A 15343-nucleotide genomic window follows, 5' to 3' on the forward strand; every position below is an offset into this window, starting at 1 on the left:
TAGCTTGCTACTGCCCTCTCTTGGAGACGTAGCTTGCTACTGCCCTCTCTTGGAGACGTAGCTTGCTATTGCCCTCTCTTGGAGACGTAGCTTGCTACTGCCCTCTCTTGGAGATGTAGCGTGCTACTGCCCTCTCTTGGAGATGTAGCTTGCTACTGCCCTCTCTTGGAGATGTTCTGCCCTCTCTTGGAGATGTAGCGTGCTACTGCCCTCTCTTGGAGATGTAGCTTGCTACTGCCCTCTCTTGGAGATGTAGCTTGCTACTGCCCTCACTTGGAGATGTAGCGTGCTACTGCCCTCTCTTGGAGATGCAGCGTGCTACTGCCCTCTCTTGGATACGTAGCGTGCTACTTCCCTCTCTTGGATACGTAGCTTGCCACTGCCCTCTCTTGGAGATGTAGCATGCTACTGCCCTCTCTTGGAGATGTACTGCCCTCTCTTGGAGATGTAGCGTGCTACTGCCCTCTCTTGGAGATGTAGCTTGCTACTGCCCTCTCTTGGAGATGTAGCATGCTTCTGCCCTCTCTTGGAGGTGTAGCTTGCTACTGCCCTCTCTTGGAGATGTAGCTTGCTACTGCCCTCTCTTGGAGATGTACTGCCCTCTATTGAAGATGTAGCTTGCTACTGCCCTCTCTTGGAGATGTAGCTTGCTACTGCCCTCTGTTGGAGACGTACTGCCCTCTCTTGGAGATGTAGCTTGCTACTGCCTTCTCTTGGAGACGTACTGCCCTCTCTTGGAGATGTAGCGTGCTACTGCCCTCTCTTGGAGATGTAGCTTGCTGCTGCCCTCTCTTGGAGACATACTGCCCTCTCTTGGAGATGTAGCGTGCTACTGCCCTCTCTTGGAGATGTAGCTTGCTGCTGCCCTCTCTTGGAGACATACTGCCCTCTCTTGGATACGTAGCGTGCTACTTCCCTCTCTTGGATACGTAGCTTGCCACTGCCCTCTCTTGGAGATGTAGCATGCTACTGCCCTCTCTTGGAGATGTACTGCCCTCTCTTGGAGATGTAGCGTGCTACTGCCCTCTCTTGGAGATGTAGCTTGCTACTGCCCTCTCTTGGAGATGTAGCATGCTTCTGCCCTCTCTTGGAGATGTAGCTTGCTACTGCCCTCTCTTGGAGATGTAGCTTGCTACTGCCCTCTCTTGGAGATGTACTGCCCTCTATTGAAGATGTAGCTTGCTACTGCCCTCTCTTGGAGATGTAGCTTGCTACTGCCCTCTGTTGGAGACGTACTGCCCTCTCTTGGAGATGTAGCTTGCTACTGCCTTCTCTTGGAGACGTACTGCCCTCTCTTGGAGATGTAGCGTGCTACTGCCCTCTCTTGGAGATGTAGCTTGCTGCTGCCCTCTCTTGGAGACATACTGCCCTCTCTTGGAGATGTAGCTTGCTACTGTCGTCTCTTGGAGACGTAGCTTGCTACTGCCCTCTGTTGGTGATGTAGCATGCTACTGCCCTCTCTTGGAGATGTAGCGTGCTACTGCCCTCTCTTGGAGATGTAGCGTGCTACTGCCCTCTCTTGGAGATGTAGCGTGCTACTGCCCTCTCTTGGATACGTAGCGTGCTACTGCCCTCTCTTGGATACGTAGCGTGCTACTGCCCTCTCTTGGAGACGTAGCGTGCTACTGCCCTCTCTTGGAGACGTAGCTTGCTACTGCCCTCTCTTGGAGACGTAGCTTGCTACTGCCCTCTCTTGAAGACGTAGCGTTCTACTGCCCTCTCTTGGAGACGTACTGCCCTCTCTTGGAGATATAACTTGCTACTGCCCTCTCTTGGAGACGTACTGCCCTCTCTTGGAGATGTAGCGTTCTACTTCCCTCCCTTGGAGATGTAGCGTTCTACTTCCCTCTCTTGGAGATGTAGCTTGCTACTGCCCTCTCTTGGAGACGTAGCTTGCTATTGCCCTCTCTTGGAGACGTATTGCCCTCTCTTGGAGATGTACTGCCCTCTCTTGGAGATGTAGCTTGCTACTGCCCTCTCTCGGAGATGTAGCGTGCTACTGCCCTCTCTTGGAGATGGAGCTTGCTACTGCCCTCTCTTGGAGACGTAGCTTGCTATTGCCCTCTCTTGGAGATGTAGCTTGCTATTGCCCTCTCTTAGAGATGTACTGCCCTCTCTTGGAGATGTAGCGTGCTACTGCCCTCTCTTGGAGACGTAGCTTGCTATTGCCCTCTCTTGGAGATGTACTGCCCTCTCTTGGAGATGTAGCTTGCTACTGCCCTCTCTTGGAGATGTAGCTTGTTATTGCCCTCTCTTGGAGATGTACTGTCCTCTCTTGGAGATGTAGGTTGCTATTGCCTTCTCTTTGAGATGTACTGCCCTCTCTTGGAGATGTTGCTTGCTATTGCCCTCTCTTGGAGACGTAGCTTGCTACTGCCCTCTCTTGGAGATGTAGCTTGCTACTGCCCTCTCTTGGAGATGTAGCTTGCTACTGCCCTCTCTTGGAGATGTACTGCCCTCTATTGAAGATGTAGCTTGCTACTGCCCTCTCTTGGAGATGTAGCTTGCTACTGCCCTCTGTTGGAGACGTACTGCCCTCTCTTGGAGATGTAGCTTGCTACTGCCTTCTCTTGGAGACGTACTGCCCTCTCTTGGAGATGTAGCGTGCTACTGCCCTCTCTTGGAGATGTAGCTTGCTGCTGCCCTCTCTTGGAGACATACTGCCCTCTCTTGGAGATGTAGCGTGCTACTGCCCTCTCTTGGAGATGTAGCTTGCTGCTGCCCTCTCTTGGAGACATACTGCCCTCTCTTGGATACGTAGCGTGCTACTTCCCTCTCTTGGATACGTAGCTTGCCACTGCCCTCTCTTGGAGATGTAGCATGCTACTGCCCTCTCTTGGAGATGTACTGCCCTCTCTTGGAGATGTAGCGTGCTACTGCCCTCTCTTGGAGATGTAGCTTGCTACTGCCCTCTCTTGGAGATGTAGCATGCTTCTGCCCTCTCTTGGAGATGTAGCTTGCTACTGCCCTCTCTTGGAGATGTAGCTTGCTACTGCCCTCTCTTGGAGATGTACTGCCCTCTATTGAAGATGTAGCTTGCTACTGCCCTCTCTTGGAGATGTAGCTTGCTACTGCCCTCTGTTGGAGACGTACTGCCCTCTCTTGGAGATGTAGCTTGCTACTGCCTTCTCTTGGAGACGTACTGCCCTCTCTTGGAGATGTAGCGTGCTACTGCCCTCTCTTGGAGATGTAGCTTGCTGCTGCCCTCTCTTGGAGACATACTGCCCTCTCTTGGAGATGTAGCTTGCTACTGTCGTCTCTTGGAGACGTAGCTTGCTACTGCCCTCTGTTGGTGATGTAGCATGCTACTGCCCTCTCTTGGAGATGTAGCGTGCTACTGCCCTCTCTTGGAGATGTAGCGTGCTACTGCCCTCTCTTGGAGATGTAGCGTGCTACTGCCCTCTCTTGGAGATGTAGCGTGCTACTGCCCTCTCTTGGATACGTAGCGTGCTACTGCCCTCTCTTGGATACGTAGCGTGCTACTGCCCTCTCTTGGAGACGTAGCGTGCTACTGCCCTCTCTTGGAGACGTAGCTTGCTACTGCCCTCTCTTGGAGACGTAGCTTGCTACTGCCCTCTCTTGAAGACGTAGCGTTCTACTGCCCTCTCTTGGAGACGTACTGCCCTCTCTTGGAGATATAACTTGCTACTGCCCTCTCTTGGAGACGTACTGCCCTCTCTTGGAGATGTAGCGTTCTACTTACTTCCCTTGGAGATGTAGCGTTCTACTTCCCTCTCTTGGAGATGTAGCTTGCTACTGCCCTCTCTCGGAGACGTAGCTTGCTATTGCCCTCTCTTGGAGACGTATTGCCCTCTCTTGGAGATGTACTGCCCTCTCTTGGAGATGTAGCTTGCTACTGCCCTCTCTCGGAGATGTAGCGTGCTACTGCCCTCTCTTGGAGATGGAGCTTGCTACTGCCCTCTCTTGGAGACGTAGCTTGCTATTGCCCTCTCTCGGAGATGTAGCTTGCTATTGCCCTCTCTTGGAGATGTACTGCCCTCTCTTGGAGATGTAGCGTGCTACTGCCCTCTCTTGGAGATGTAGCTTGCTACTGCCCTCTCTTGGAGATGTAGCATGCTTCTGCCCTCTCTTGGAGATGTAGCTTGCTACTGCCCTCTCTTGGAGATGTAGCTTGCTACTGCCCTCTCTTGGAGATGTACTGCCCTCTATTGAAGATGTAGCTTGCTACTGCCCTCTCTTGGAGATGTAGCTTGCTACTGCCCTCTGTTGGAGATGTACTGCCCTCTCTTGGAGATGTAGCTTGCTACTGCCTTCTCTTGGAGACGTACTGCCCTCTCTTGGAGATGTAGCGTGCTACTGCCCTCTCTTGGAGATGTAGCTTGCTGCTGCCCTCTCTTGGAGACATACTGCCCTCTCTTGGAGATGTAGCTTGCTACTGTCGTCTCTTGGAGACGTAGCTTGCTACTGCCCTCTGTTGGTGATGTAGCATGCTACTGCCCTCTCTTGGAGATGTAGCGTGCTACTGCCCTCTCTTGGAGATGTAGCGTGCTACTGCCCTCTCTTGGAGATGTAGCGTGCTACTGCCCTCTCTTGGAGATGTAGCGTGCTACTGCCCTCTCTTGGATACGTAGCGTGCTACTGCCCTCTCTTGGATACGTAGCGTGCTACTGCCCTCTCTTGGAGACGTAGCGTGCTACTGCCCTCTCTTGGAGACGTAGCTTGCTACTGCCCTCTCTTGGAGACGTAGCTTGCTACTGCCCTCTCTTCAAGACGTAGCGTTCTACTGCCCTCTCTTGGAGACGTACTGCCCTCTCTTGGAGATATAACTTGCTACTGCCCTCTCTTGGAGACGTACTGCCCTCTCTTGGAGATGTAGCGTTCTACTTCCCTCTCTTGGAGATGTAGCGTTCTACTTCCCTCTCTTGGAGACGTAGCTTGCTATTGCCCTCTCTTGGAGACGTATTGCCCTCTCTTGGAGATGTACTGCCCTCTCTTGGAGATGTAGCTTGCTACTGCCCTCTCTCGGAGATGTAGCGTGCTACTGCCCTCTCTTGGAGATGGAGCTTGCTACTGCCCTCTCTTGGAGACGTAGCTTGCTATTGCCCTCTCTCGGAGATGTAGCTTGCTATTGCCCTCTCTTGGAGATGTACTGCCCTCTCTTGGAGATGTAGCGTGCTACTGCCCTCTCTTGGAGACGTAGCTTGCTATTTCCCTCTCTTGGAGATGTACTGCCCTCTCTTGGAGATGTAGCGTGCTACTGCCCTCTCTTGGAGACGTAGCTTGCTATTGCCCTCTCTTGGAGACGTATTGCCCTCTCTTGGAGATGTACTGCCCTCTCTTGGAGATGTAGCTTGCTACTGCCCTCTCTCGGAGATGTAGCGTGCTACTGCCCTCTCTTGGAGATGGAGCTTGCTACTGCCCTCTCTTGGAGACATAGCTTGCTATTGCCCTCTCTTGGAGATGTAGCTTGCTATTGCCCTCTCTTAGAGATGTACTGCCCTCTCTTGGAGATGTAGCGTGCTACTGCCCTCTCTTGGAGACGTAGCTTGCTATTGCCCTCTCTTGGAGATGTACTGCCCTCTCTTGGAGATGTAGCTTGCTACTGCCCTCTCTTGGAGATGTAGCTTGTTATTGCCCTCTCTTGGAGATGTACTGTCCTCTCTTGGAGATGTAGGTTGCTATTGCCTTCTCTTTGAGATGTACTGCCCTCTCTTGGAGATGTTGCTTGCTATTGCCCTCTCTTGGAGACGTAGCTTGCTACTGCCCTCTCTTGGAGATGTAGCTTGCTACTGCCCTTTCTTGGAGATGCACTGCCCTCTCTTGGAGATGCACTGCCCTCTCTTGGAGATGTAGCTTGCTACTGCCCTCTCTTGGAGATGCACTGCCCTCTCTTGGAGATGCACTGCCCTCTCTTTGAGACGTAGCTTGCTACTGCCCTCTCTTGGAGATGTAGCTTGCTACTGCCCTCTCTTGGAGATGTACTGCCCTATCTTGGAGATGCACTGCCCTCTCTTGGAGATGTAGCTTGCTACTGCCCTCTCTTGGAGATGTAGCGTGCTACTGCCCTCTCTTGGAGATGTAGCGTGCTACTGCCCTCTCTTGGAGATGTAGCTTGCTACTGCCCCTTCTTTGAGATGTGGTGAATCCCAGTGCTGCAGTCTTGAAGATCTGGCTAATGCTATATCCTCCATAGTGGAGCCTTTTTCACTAGCTGGCAACAGTTACCTTTCTAATAGGGCAACTGTATTGTGTCACTAAGACTTCAATATTACTTGTATATTTTCTTTGTCAGACCTAATCTCTCTTTGTCAGACCTAATCTCTCTTTGTCAGACCTAATCTCTCTTTGTCAGACCTAATCTCTCTTTGTCAGACCTAATCTCTCTTTGTCAGACCTAATCTCTCTTTTTCAGACCTAATCTCTCTTTGTCAGACCTAATCTCTCTTTGTCAGACCTAATCTCTCTTTGTCAGACCTAATCTCTCTTTGTCAGACCTAATCTCTCTTTGTCAGACCTAATCTCTCTTTGTCAGACCTAATCTCTCTTTGTCAGACCTAATCTCTCTTTGTCAGACCTATTCTCTCTTTGTCAGACCTATTCTCTCTTTTTCAGACCTAATCTCTCTTTGTCAGACCTATTCTCTCTTTTTCAGACCTAATCTCTCTTTGTCAGACCTAAAATGACAGTTATGTTCAGAACATGTAGTAACCATCGTAGGCCACAGGGTGGCAACAATACCTTGCAGATAATAAAAATGTCTCTTAAACTACTGGCTGTCATTGGATATTCCTTAAATGGTTGCCAAACAACAGCCCTATACAGAGGATTATTCACTGACGATAGTCAAATCATAAACCAATGGAGGATGTATTCGTAGTCTCACCAATGCAAATTATGTAAATGTCATAAAAAGTATTTTTGCCATACTTTTTAATATGATATAAATGGCAGCTAACTTTCAAAGCGTGTACAACAATGACTGTGTGGTGTTTAACCTGAATTTTCTTCTGAAAGTGTGTAGCATATGTTATTCAAAAGAAGAGTGACAGGTGGACTTTACCACTGAACCGCAATAACGCTTCAGGCTAGATACAGTATTTGCATGGTTCACCTCCTGTGGACATTGTACAGTAGGATGCAAAATTTTCACCAATGACCTGGCAATATCTCCTTTTTACTTTTTACTGCTACATCTCCTTTTTTACTTAATTGTTTTCTCCTCCACTGTATACTCTGTCCTCTTTTAACCCACGTGTTGAAAACAACTGTCTACATAGGACAAAATGCACATTTTCTACAGTGAAACTCATTTTCTACAGTAGAACAGGATTTAACTGACAGACCAAAGACCAGTTAGTGACAGGAGATTCTTTGATCTACTATACATCTTGAGGCAAAATGGCTGCTGTACCTGCTCCACATTTGTTGTCTTGTTACGTATTCACACTATTCAGCTCTGTTGAACAGAGGACGGAGGGAGAAAGGGAAACCACACCAGGGCAACATTAATCACATTAATCATCAGGCAGTTTACAGAGAGGAGACAGGTTGACAAGACGGTCAACAGTACTTGAATATACAACACTACATGATACTGTATGTCACTGTGTCCCCTCTATTTTGCTCTGTGATGCTATTTCATAGTATGTATGGACTAACACCGTATGAAGCCATGTAATAACAGTGCATTGAGGCCAGGCTCAGTACTAGCTACTGTGGAACCTCAGGAAGCGCACCTGCTGAGACCTGTTGGAGGGAGATATTGTGGTTATGGCGGCAGGAAGTCAGGAAGTCATCAAGTTGGGATGGACCTTACTGTAGAGCAGGTGTGTTGGCTGTGATCAACCTGATTAACATCACAGAGAGACTGGGGGGACGGGGGACAGGGGGGGCGACACAGTTTACAAGAGGAAGACAGACCTATAGGAAGACCAGGAAATCCATAGTGTCTCTCTCTCTCTCGCGCTCTGACAGCTTAGATAGGGAGTGTCGCTGCACAGCTATTTTCAGATCTCTCAAGAGATGTTCGATCGGGTTCAAGTCGGGGCTCTGGCTGGGCCACTCAAAGACATTCAGAGACTTGTCCCGAAGCCACTCCTGCGTTATCTTGGCTGTGTGCTTAGGGTCGTTGTACTGTTGGAAGGTAAACCTTCGCCCCAGTCTGAGGTCCTGAGCACTCTGGAGCAGGTTTTCATCAAGGATCTCTCTGTACTTTGCTCCGTTCATCTTTCCCTCGATCCTGACTAGTCTCCCAGTCCCTGCCGCTGAAAAACATCCCCACAGCATGATGCTGTCACCACCATGCTTCACCTTAGGGAGGGTGCCAGGTTTCCGCCAGACATGACGCTTGGCATTCAGGCCAAAGAGTTCAATCTTGGTTTCATCAGACCAGAGAATCTTGTTTCTCATGGTCTGAGTCCTTTAAATGCCTTTTGGCAAACTCCAAGCAGGCTGTCATGTGCCTTTTACTGAGGAGTGGCTTCCATCTGGCCACTCTACCATAAAGGCCTGATTGGTGGAGTGCTGCAGAGATGGTTGTCCTTCTGGAAGGTTCTCCCATCTCCACAGAGGAACTCTGGAGCTCTGTCAGAGTGACCATCAGGTTCTTGGTCACCTCCCTGACTAAGGCCCTTCTCCCCTGATTGCTCAGTTTGGCAGGCGGCCAGCTCTAGGAAGAGTCTTGGTGGTTCTAAACTTCTTCCATTTATGAATGATGGAGGCCACTGTGTTCTTGGGGATCTTCGATGCTGCAGACATTTTTTGGTACCCCTCCCCAGATCTGTGCCTTGACACGGTCCTATCTCGGAGCCCTACGGGCAATTTCTTTGACCTCATGGCTTGGTTTTTGCTCTGACATGCACTGTCAACTGTGTGACCTTACATAGACAGGTGTGCGCCTTTCCAAATCATGTCTAATCATTCTGTTTATCAGGTGGACTCCAATCAAGTTGTAGAAACATCTCAAGGATGATCAATGGAAACAGGATACACCTGAGCTCAATTTTGAGTCTCATAGCAAAGGGTCTGAATACTTATGTAAGGTATTTCATTTTTTTATTTTTTTATATACATTTGCAAAAATGTCTAAAAACCTGTTTTCACTTTGTCATTATGGGGTATTGTGTGCAGATTGATGAGGATTTGTCTTTTTTGTATCCATTTTAGAATAAGACTGTAAGGTAACAAAATGTGGAAAAATCTACAGGTCTGAATAGTTTGGGAATGCACTGTATAGGTAATACTATGAAAACAAACCAGATCAATATCTTCTGATCTTCATATGAGTGTGACTCTGGCTGAGTGACCTGTACAGTATGTTTACAGTAGAGTGACCAGAACGTAGGGAATACCTAAGGGTCCGAGACTGTTATCCTGAGGGTATAGTGGTTATACATATTCACACTGTTCCTCAGTCCCAATATCTCATGTTCTGATCACAACATCAATAATGATGACTAACCAATCAGTCAACTCTCTGTAGCCTCAAAGGTCTTAAAATACAGCCACATACCTCCTAATCTCCTTAGAATCAACAGTCAAGCCCTTCTATAGCCTACTCATTAGAATTGATATAGCCAATCACCTAAACTCTTCAGAAGTGATAGAACTATTTAGTATTGACACAGCCACACATAGAGTATAACTATTTAGTATTGACATAGCTACACATACAGTAGAACTATTTAGTATTGACATAACCACACATACAGTAGAACTATTTAGTATTGACATAACCACACATACAGTAGAACTCTACTGACATAGCCACACATACAGTATAACTATTTAGTATTGACATAGCCACACATACAGTAGAACTATTTAGTATTGACATAGCCACACATACAGTAGAACTATTTAGTATTGACATAGCTACACATACAGTATAACTATTTAGTATTGACATAACCACACATACAGTAGAACTATTTAGTATTGACATAACCACACATACAGTAGAACTCTACTGACATAGCCACACATACAGTATAACTATTTAGTATTGACATAGCCACACATACAGTATAACTATTTAGTATTGACATAGCCACACATACAGTAGAACTCTACTGACATAGCCACACATACAGTATAACTATTTAGTATTGACATAGCCACACATACAGTATAACTATTTAGTATTGACATAGCCACACATACAGTAGAACTCTACTGACATAGCCACACATACAGTATAACTATTTAGTATTGACATAGCCACACATACAGTAGAACTATTTAGTATTGACATAGCCACACATACAGTATAACTATTTAGTATTGACATAACCACACATACAGTAGAACTCTACTGACATAGCCACACATACAGTATAACTATTTAGTATTGACATAACCACACATACAGTAGAACTCTACTGACATAGCCACACATACAGTAGAACTATTTAGTATTGACATAGCCACACATACAGTATAACTATTTAGTATTGACATAACCACACATACAGTAGAACTCTACTGACATAGCCACACATACAGTATAACTATTTAGTATTGACATAGCCACACATACAGTAGAGCTATTTAGTATTGACATAGCCACACATACAGTATAACTATTTAGTATTGACATAGCCACACATACAGTATAACTATTTAGTATTGACATAGCCACACATACAGTATAACTATTTAGTATTGACATAGCCACACATACAGTATAACTATTTAGTATTGACATAGCCACACATACAGTAGAACTATTTAGTATTGACATAGCCACACATACAGTATAACTATTTAGAATTGACATAGCCACACATACAGTATAACTATTTAGAATTGACATAGCCACACATACAGTAGAACTCTACTGACATAGCCACACATACAGTAGAACTCTACTGACATAGCCACACATACAGTATAACTATTTAGTATTGACATAGCCACACATACAGTAGAGCTATTTAGTATTGACATAGCCACACATACAGTATAACTATTTAGTATTGACATAGCCACACATACAGTATAACTATTTAGTATTGACATAGCCACACATACAGTATAACTATTTAGTATTGACATAGCCACACATACAGTATAACTATTTAGTATTGACATAGCCACACATACAGTAGAACTATTTAGTATTGACATAGCCACACATACAGTATAACTATTTAGAATTGACATAGCCACACATACAGTATAACTATTTAGAATTGACATAGCCACACATACAGTAGAACTCTACTGACATAGCCACACATACAGTAGAACTCTACTGACATAGCCAGACATACAGTATAACTATTTAGTATTGACATAGCCACACATACAGTAGAACTATTTAGTATTGACATAGCCACACATACAGTATAACTATTTAGTATTGACATAGCCACACATACAGTATAACTATTTAGTATTGACATAGCCACACATACAGTAGAACTATTTAGTATTGACATAGCCACACATACAGTATAACTATTTAGTATTGACATAGCCACACATACAGTATAACTATTTAGTATTGACATAGCCACACATACAGTATAACTATTTAGTACTGACATAGCCACACATACAGTATAACTATTTAGTATTGACATAGCCACACATACAGTAGAACTATTTAGTATTGACATAGCCACACATACAGTATAACTATTTAGAATTGACATAGCCACACATACAGTATAACTATTTAGAATTGACATAGCCACACATACAGTAGAACTCTACTGACATAGCCACACATACAGTATACAGGAAGGGAGGGTGACGGTAGCCACCCTCCCTTCCCTCCCTGTAGTTTGGGGGGTTTATTTTTGTTTTTATTTATTATTATAATTTTTTTTGTGTGAGGTGCATCCGGGGTCTGCACCTTTGGGGGGGACTGTCACGTTCTGACCAGTAAAGGGGTAATTTGTTATTGTAGTTTGGTCAGGACGTGGCAGGGGGGTATTTGTTTTATGTGGTTCGGGGTGTGTGTTTATGTAGAGGGGTGTTTGGTTTGAGTATTCCAGGGGTTTTGAGTTATGTTCTATGTGTCGTATTCTAGGTTCTATCTATGTTGTGTATTTCTTTGTGTTGGCCTGGTATGGCTCTCAATCAGGAACAGCTGTACATCGTTGTTGCTGATTGAGAGTCCTGCTCACATTGCCCTACCCTATGCTTTGACCTCTTTCTGCCCTCTCTCTCCAGATGAAATCTTGCGACTTGTGACGGCCGGCCGCCCAACAACCTGCCCGCTTGACCCTATCCCCTCCTCTCTTCTCCAGACCATTTCCGGAGACCTTCTCCCTTACCTCACCTCGCTCATCAACTCATCCTTGACCGCTGGCTACGTCCCTTCCGTCTTCAAGAGAGCGAGAGTTGCACCCCTTCTCAAAAAACCTACACTCGATCCCTCCAATGTCAACAACTACAGACCAGTATCCCTTCTTTCTTTTCTCTCCAAAACTCTTGAACGTGCCGTCCTTGGCCAGCTCTCTTGCTATCTCTCTCAGAATGACCTTCTTGATCCAAATCAGTCAGGTTTCAAGACTGGTTATTCAACTGAGACTGCTCTTCTCTGTGTCATGGAGGCTCTCCGCACTGCTAAAGCTAACTCTCTCTCCTCTGCTCTCATCCTTCTAGACCTATCTGCTGCCTTTGATACTGTGAACCATCACATCCTCCTCTCCACCCTCTCTGAGTTGGGCATCTCCGGCGCGGCTCACTCTTGGATTGCGTCCTACCTGACAGGTCGCTCCTACCAGGTGGCATGGCGAGAATCCGTCTCCGCACCACGTGCTCTCACCACTGGTGTCCCCCAGGGCTCAGTTCTAGGCCCTCTCATATTCTCGCTATACACCAAGTCACTTGGCTCTGTCATATCCTCACATGGTCTCTCCTATCATTGCTACGCAGACGGCACACAATTAATCTTCTCCTTTCCCCCTTCTGATAACCAGGTGGCGAATCGCATCTCTGCATGTCTGGCAGACATATCAGTGTGGATGATGGATCACCACCTCAAGCTGAACCTCGGCAAGACGGAGCTGCTCTTCCTCCCGGGGAAGGACTGTCCGTTCCATGATCTTGCCATCACGGTTGACAACTCCATTGTGTCCTCCTCCCAGAGTGCTAAGAGCCTTGGCGTGACCCTGGACAACACCCTGTCGTTCTCCGCTAACATCAAGGAGGTGACCCGATCCTGTAGGTTCATGCTCTACAACATTCGTAGAGTATGACCTTGCCTCACACAGGAAGCGGCGCAGGTCCTAATCCAGGCACTTGTCATCTCCCGTCTGGATTACTGCAACTCGCTGTTGGCGGGGCTCCCTGCCTGTGCCATCAAACCCCTACAACTCATCCAGAACGCCGCAGCCCGTCTGGTGTTCAACCTTCCCAAGTTCTCTCACGTCACCCCGCTCCTCCGCACACTCCACTGGCTTCCAGTTGAAGCTCGCATCTGCTACAAGACCATGGTGCTTGCCTACGGAGCTGTGAGGGGAACGGCACCTCCGTACCTTCAGGCTCTGATCAGTCCCTACACCCAAAGAAGGGCACTGCGTTCATCCACCTCTGGCCTGCTCGCCTCCCTACCTCTGCGGAAGCACAGTTCCCGCTCAGCCCAGTCAAAACTGTTCGCTGCTCTGGCACCCCAATGGTGGAACAAGCTCCCTCACGACGCCAGGACAGTGGAGTCAATCACCACCTTCTGGAGACACCTGAAACCCCACCTCTTTAAGGAATACCTGGGATAGGATTAAGTAATCCTTCTAACCCCCCCCCCCCCCCCCCCCCCCCAAAAGAGATATAGATGTACTATTGTAAAGTGGTTGTTCCACTGGATATCATAAGGTGAATGCACCAATTTGTAAGTCGCTCTGGATAAGAGCGTCTGCTAAATGACCTAAATGTAAATGTAAATGTATATGTAGTAGCCTGTTTTCACCTGTCCCTTTGTGGGAAGTTGTATTCGTGCACTGCTATGTTTAGCCTGCAGAACTGTTAGCTGTCGTTCGTTTTTTCGTTTTGTTGTTTGTGTGTGGTGTTCGTAATAAAATAAATATGAGCATTCACGTACCCGCTGCATTTTGGTCCACTTCCTACGACGGCCGTTACAGTATAACTCTACTGACATAGCCACACATACAGTAGAACTATTTAGTATTGACATAGCCACACATACAGTAGAACTATTTAGTATTGACATAGCTACACATACAGTAGAACTCTACTGACATAGCCACACATACAGTAGAACTATTTAGTATTGACAAAGCCACACATACAGTAGAACTATTTAGTATTGACATAGCCACACATACAGTAGAACTATTTAGTATTGACATAGCTACACATACAGTAGAACTCTACTGACATAGCCACACATACAGTAGAACTATTTAGTATTGACATAGCCACACGTACAGTAGAACTATTTAGTATTGACATAGCCACACATACAGTAGAACTATTTAGTATTGACATAGCTACACATACAGTAGAACTCTACTGACATAGCCACACATACAGTAGAACTATTTAGTATTGACAAAGCCACACATACAGTAGAAGTATTTAGTATTGACATAGCCACACATACAGTATAACTCTACTGACATAGCCACACATACTGTGGAACTATTTAGTATTGACATAGCCACACATACAGTAGAACTATTTAGTATTGACATAGCCACACATACAGTATAACTCTACTGACATAGCCACACATACAGTAGAACTATTTAGTATTGACATAGCCACACATACAGTAGAACTCTATTGACATAGCCACACATACAGTAGAACTCTATTGACATAGCCACACATACAGTAGAAGTATTTAGTATTGACATAGCCACACATACAGTAGAACTCTACTGACATAGCCACACATACAGTAGAACTCTACTGACATAGCCACACATACAATATAACTATTTAGTATTGACATAGCCACACATACAGTATAACTATTTAGTATTGACATAGCCACACGTACAGTAGAACTATTTAGTATTGACATAGCCACACATACAGTAGAACTATTTAGTATTGACATAGCTACACATACAGTAGAACTCTACTGACATAGCCACACATACAGTAGAACTATTTAGTATTGACAAAGCCACACATACAGTAGAAGTATTTAGTATTGACATAGCCACACATACAGTATAACTCTACTGACATAGCCACACATACTGTAGAACTATTTAGTATTGCCATAGCCACACATACAGTAGAAGTATTTAGTATTGACATAGCCACACATACAGTATAACTCTACTGACATAGCCACACATACAGTAGAACTATTTAGTATTGACATAGCCACACATACAGTAGAACTCTATTGACATAGCCACACATACAGTAGAACTCTATTGACATAGCCACACATACA

The sequence above is a fragment of the Salmo salar genome, chromosome 13 (genome assembly GCF_965601325.2).
Source record: "Salmo salar chromosome 13, fSalSal1, whole genome shotgun sequence".
Taxonomy (NCBI): Eukaryota; Metazoa; Chordata; class Actinopteri; order Salmoniformes; family Salmonidae; genus Salmo; species Salmo salar.